Source organism: Pyrus communis, chromosome 13, assembly GCF_963583255.1.
Source record: "Pyrus communis chromosome 13, drPyrComm1.1, whole genome shotgun sequence".
NCBI lineage: Eukaryota > Viridiplantae > Streptophyta > Magnoliopsida > Rosales > Rosaceae > Pyrus > Pyrus communis.
Window position 1 is genome coordinate 13,640,481 of NC_084815.1, and position 6,000 is coordinate 13,646,480.

A 6,000-nucleotide genomic window follows, 5' to 3' on the forward strand; every position below is an offset into this window, starting at 1 on the left:
TTAGGAAATATTAGAAGCTTTTTTAAAATATTAGAAATTTTAAATTTTTTTGCAATTTTTTCCACTGGTGTTGCCATCATTTCGACCATAACGCATTACAAGATAAGGGATCATTTACGACGATTGACATATGCGTGCGGACGTCCAAGTCCACATGCGGTTGAGTGCAGATATAAGAGCCATCATCCGCACTGCCATATGAAAGCCTCTAGATGGAAGAAGCTTGCCCCCGAAGTGAAGGAGGCAATGATAGTAGTGCTCTCCGTAAGTGTGTGTGTGTTTTTTTTTAAATTTAATATTATTAGTGCATTTTTAAACTAACACTTGTTTTTTTGTCTATTTCAGGACTATTTCGAGATTGATTTGGAAGAGTTGGGTATGTCCGACTACATAACCCGATATGGATTTTTCTTTTCAAGGAGTGGATGCACCAGATGCACAATTCTACGAGACTTTTGCATCTCACAATGGAGCTCTGTTCCATCCACCCTAGATCATGTGGAAATGATAAACCATTGGCACTGGTTTTGCGACCATTTTCAAAGCTTATAATCTATTTGATGGACGACTTTTAGACTGAAGCAATTCGACATGAATTTAGAGACAATGCATCATCAAGAATAATTTAACATTTTTAGTTTTAATATCATTGTACAAACATTTCAGTTTTAATATAATTAAATTTTTTTTTTCATAATGTGATATCTTCTGAGATTAATATAATTACAACTAATCAATATAAATTAAATATATTTACTATAAACTAAAAAAAAAAATTAAACAAATTTGTTGTCGGGCAATATTCGTCGGTAATTGCGCCAATGCACTTTGCTCGACATAAATTTTCATCGGTAATTGCATTGGGCAAACAAAATTTGCCAAACGAAAATGAAAATCTGTTGAGCAAAACTTCGTGCAATGAGCTTTGAGCTACGAACAATGCTCGACAAAGTTTATGGGGCAAACCTTGTGCGACAAAAACTTTATTTGGCCTGACGAAATTATTTATTTTGTCTGGAAAGGTTTTTTTTTGGTGATTGTGAAATTGAAATTTTATAATGTGTGCATATACAGGTGTTTTGCAAAAAGGAAACATGAAAGAGCCAGAATGAAAAAGGTGTCATGCATGGATATCAGATGCGGAGGCAAAGGTGGAGCCAATATGGCATATCCTTTTGAAGATGCTGAATCTCCGTTTCTCACTATTTTTCTACTTTTCCTTTAGCACTAAAAAGTCATCACTCCCTTTCATTGCCCTCATGACCTACCTAAAAGTCCTATATAACAACCAATCTAACATTTCTGATCAAACCCTCTTTAGTACGATTCACTGCAGTTCCAACCCATCATCTCATTCCCGGCCACCCCCGCGACGAATGGCCGCCAAATGCTTGAACTGAAGGGCACAGCGGGGGTGGCTTGGTCAGTTCGCATTCTGCTTGTTGGATTGGACGGTGACGTTGGTTGTTTTAGTTAATTGGTTGTTTTAGTTAATTTCTGTTAGCTTATCAAGCTAGTGTGTGTTTTTAGTTACTTTCTCATTAGCCTTGGTTTCAGCTTACAAGGCAGCCTGGGAGGAATAAGAATGTTGAAACTGGCTGAATCTACTTCTTGAAGGTTGGAAGATTCTCTAAAAGGGCAACTTCAATCCTTTGGCATTTTGGCTTCTGCAGCGTCTCTCTTCGCCTTCGTGTGTGTTCGTGCTCCAGAAAACTATTGTGTGTGAGGGCCTGTCAGAGTCTGGCACTGTATGTTTTTCCTGTTTTCTTGTTTTAGGTATGAAAAGCTATGTGTGTTGCAGTTATGTATTTTGTATGCAGTAGGCCTATGCTATGGTTAAGTACTTTACAATTGCAGTTCTTTCTCTACTTGTCATTAAATTTTAGAGTACTTTGCTTTTCTCTGCTGAACTTCTTTTTGCTTTATCCGCATGAATGAACGATCTTTTTTTTTTTTCCTTTTCAATTTTTGAATTTTTTTTTTAAGAATAGAATCTCCCATCGGCCATATAACAAAATTATATACGGTAATCTATGTGAGATTTTACACCTAATATCACTAAAGCCTTTTGTCATAAAACTCAACACTTAATAATAAGTGATTAAGTTGGGACAATATTAGTAATGTTAGTGATGAACCATGCTAGGATTTAAAAATATATCATTTTTTTATTTAATGTTGTTCCCAGAATCTTGCACCTTATTGCGAGTAGTGTTCAGCATATACTGTCAGATCAGATTACCGTGCATTAGCCAAAATAAAAGGCACCTTTCTATATACTAAAAATGGAGAACGCTAAGCTTGCAGGTCATCCTTGTATTACACTATACATGTAGTCTTTCCGTCGTGGTTGAAGTTCGGGGAAATGATGTTCGCACTCATTTATACATTTCACTCCTTTTTGGTGAATGCATTTCTAAGTTTATTTATATAAATTGGCAATTCTTTTGTACCACCCTCGGTGTTGACTTTTGGTCATGATCTTAATGTCACTTGTCTACTTAATACTGTTGCACATTTTAGGTCACTACTTTCTTGCTTGGCATGTTGAGTGGCCTCCACTTTTCAGTTAAAATTTTTTTCGTGTTACAAACTTCTTTAAAAAGAGAGTGTGTAACATAACTTGTTTTAACTATTTAGAAAAGCAACATTTTATTGAGCGTCAATACAATTTGTTTGATACTAGTTATTAAGAAAATTGATGATATATTAGTGTCAGTAAGATTCCACCCGCAAGGAAGACTAGCAGCCTTGTCTTCAGGCTTTAGAATCCGAAGGCCGAGACGTGTTCCTTCTGAAGGAAAAATTTGTGAAAACTAGTTCATTTGAGCAACATCTATGCATGCAATTAACAATTAAAGGTGGAATCATGCTTGTATGCACTCAAAAACAAAACTTAACCCATGAAATTCAAAGCCTAGTAGTTATCGTGAACCAAGACTCAACTCAAGATCTAAGAGAAAGAGTTGAGATTTCTTTATACCTTTGAAGCACCTCTTTGCTTAGCAAAGGTTAATCACCCATGTGAGGGCCTTCTTCCTTTGTCACCTTGCTCCTTGGCTCCAAGGATGTGGATGGAGGAACTTTGCAACTTGGTTCCATGCCTTCTTGGATATGGATGGAAGAATTGGTTTCTCCAAAAGTCCCCAAAGTTAGAGACCTCTAAGTTCCAACACCAAGGATGGTTGAGGAAAAAGATGAATGACCATGGAAGAGTTACATACTAGTAAACTCTCCCATGGGGGCCGATTGTCCTAGAGAGAAAAGAGAGAGAGTTGTTCTCTCTTTTCATCCTTAGAAAACCCTAATGAGGATGGAGCAAAGATACCCCTTCTATGCTTTCAACTTTTGTGTGCATATTGGACCAAAAGGCCCTTCCTCTTTCTATGGCCGGTTTTCCCAAGCCTTTGGGCTGTTTTGGGCTTCTTGAATGTTGGTTGTTATGTTGTCATACAATTTAAGCTAATGGGCTTGACGATTTGAAGCCCATTTGGGCTTTCAGGCCCAACACTAACTCAAGGTTTAAAATGAACTTATTCGTTTGATTAATTAACATATTAATTAGTCTTTGCCATACACAATTAAACCATTTAATTGTCCTTACTCATCTCCATTATATCCTTCAATCATTACCTTACATGGTGTGCGATCCATTAGGTTCCTTTTTGCGAGGCAGTGGGCGATTAGAACTCTTCAAATCAATTATGAATTGAAACTTACTTTCAATTCTCTTAGTGACCTTTAGGGCTTCCACAAACCATGAGTGACACCTAGCAATATGTCATGGTTACCCAAGCTAATCAGAAGAGGTTGGAGAACCTATTCAGTTTGGAATTACAATGCAATACGGTATTTCTCTAATACAATACTCTTGACCACATTGTTTGGTTTGATAGTTTATTCATGTCTACTATCCAATGTGATACTCTTACTTATATGATTACCTTGAATGCGATTGGAACGACTTCCTAAATCTCATTCATACTCTGGCCAGAGATTCTTAATCATATCATAGAGTATTCTTCCTTAAACGGTTTGAAGGTTAGAGATTCCTTGTTGCACATTCACTTGCCTCCATGGCTAAGTGGCTTAACCCCAACTATGCCGTGGACACCTTCTGATGGAGTGACTTTGACTTAGTCAAAGATCAAGGACCTAACCACAAGACAACTATGCTGCCTTAGGTCAAAGGACTACTTTGCATTATCCCAACCATGAGTTCTCATGTGACATGAGTATGAGTCGCGTTTAGTAGACTCATTCGCTATTGAGCATCTACATGCCTATCTTGGTGTCAGTCACACCATTGATTCGAGACCAGTCACTCTCCCTAAGAGAAGACATAGCACGTACTGATCTTAACAGACTGTCAATGCCCAATTGGCAATCTTATAATCAGGAATGTTTAGGATATGTATATGAAAGAGAATGGTTTCATGAATCTAACTTATTTAGATCACATTCTCCCAATTACATATTCCTTGGACTTATCGTTTCATCATATGATTGGTTTTAGGGCACATTTTCAACATCTTCCTTGGCCATAGTCGTAAGATCAAGAAGTCAGTAGCGCACCCAGCGCATTTTACTTCCTGTCCGAGCTTGGCCGATGAGTTGGCACGCCTTGCACACAACCGAAGGATGTAGTTAGTTTATTAATTACTTGACTTGCGAGCCATGTAGGTTTGGTAGTTTTTAGGGTCAACAAAAGGTCATGAAAACATATTTTGTGTGATGAAAAAAATTCCTTCGCTGCACAATAATGAACTTGCGCGACGAAATATAACTCGTTGCATAGAGAACTAAGGGGAACGAAACCACTTTGTCGCGCGCAAGTTAACGCAACAAAGTGATCTTGACATGATACAATACATGAGACGCTTGACATTTGTGGCCAAAAAGTTTGCGTGATGAAATGTGATATTAGACATTAGTTGGCATAAACTTTGCGCAACGACAATTTCATCGCGAAATGGTCAATTTTTTTATTAATTTTTTTGTTGACAACTTTCTCTTTTTGTTATGGTTACATAATTTATTTAAATAATAATAATTTATTTATTTAAATTGTAACTATAATGAATGGAGAAAAAAAAACATCTATATATAAAAAAAAAAATGTACGTACAAGTAAAAAATTTGAAACTAAGGAAAAAGAAACCTATAATCTATTTGGTCATTAAATGGGATCATCTGTGGGTCAGGCTGGAAGTCGATCTGAAAGTCGGGCTGCTGGATGGGCTACAAGTCGAGTGGCAAGTCAGTGTGCTGGGGATGACGCTGGTTAAGCTGCTGGACGAGCTCGGAGGTCGATGGGTGCTGTGGCTCGGAGGTGGAGGTGCCAACAACTCTTGGTGGGAGACGGATGCTATTCGAGCTAAGAGCCTCAATAATCAATGCGAGCTTACTCCTCAAGTCGGCAACCTCATGCGTCAGTTTAGTGACACTAATGATGAGGCCCCAATAGCGCACTGACGAGCCTGCCCCATCCCTTGACAATACTTCCACAGCCTCCGTCCGAGGATTTAATCCAAGGTCTCAATTAAGATTTGAAACCACGCATCCTCGGGTAGAGCCACATACTCGAGAGAAGTGTCCGGGGGAAGTTGGGAGGCAGACTCCTAAATGACAATCTGGCTCATCTCCACCATTGTCACCTATGACAATAAGACAAGACATAGATTAGTAAGAATTAATATTAAATTAAATTTTGTAATATTTGGAAGCGTAAAATAGTAATTTCAAATGAACTATTACCTGCGTGCAGCTGCTTGGCGAACTCATCCCCATGGTGAACATAAATGTCTTTAAAGACGTCTATCTCAGAGAATTTAGAAGCCCCCCTAAAAAAAAAAAAAAAAAAAAAAAAACACAAAGACAATGTTAGTGTGTAAAATAAATTGAATATTTGTAAAAAAATTGAAAGTGCGAATATTAAGCACTTATTACTTGTCGTCGTGCCTCCATCCTATAAATAAATACTAAGGTGATTTGACATTT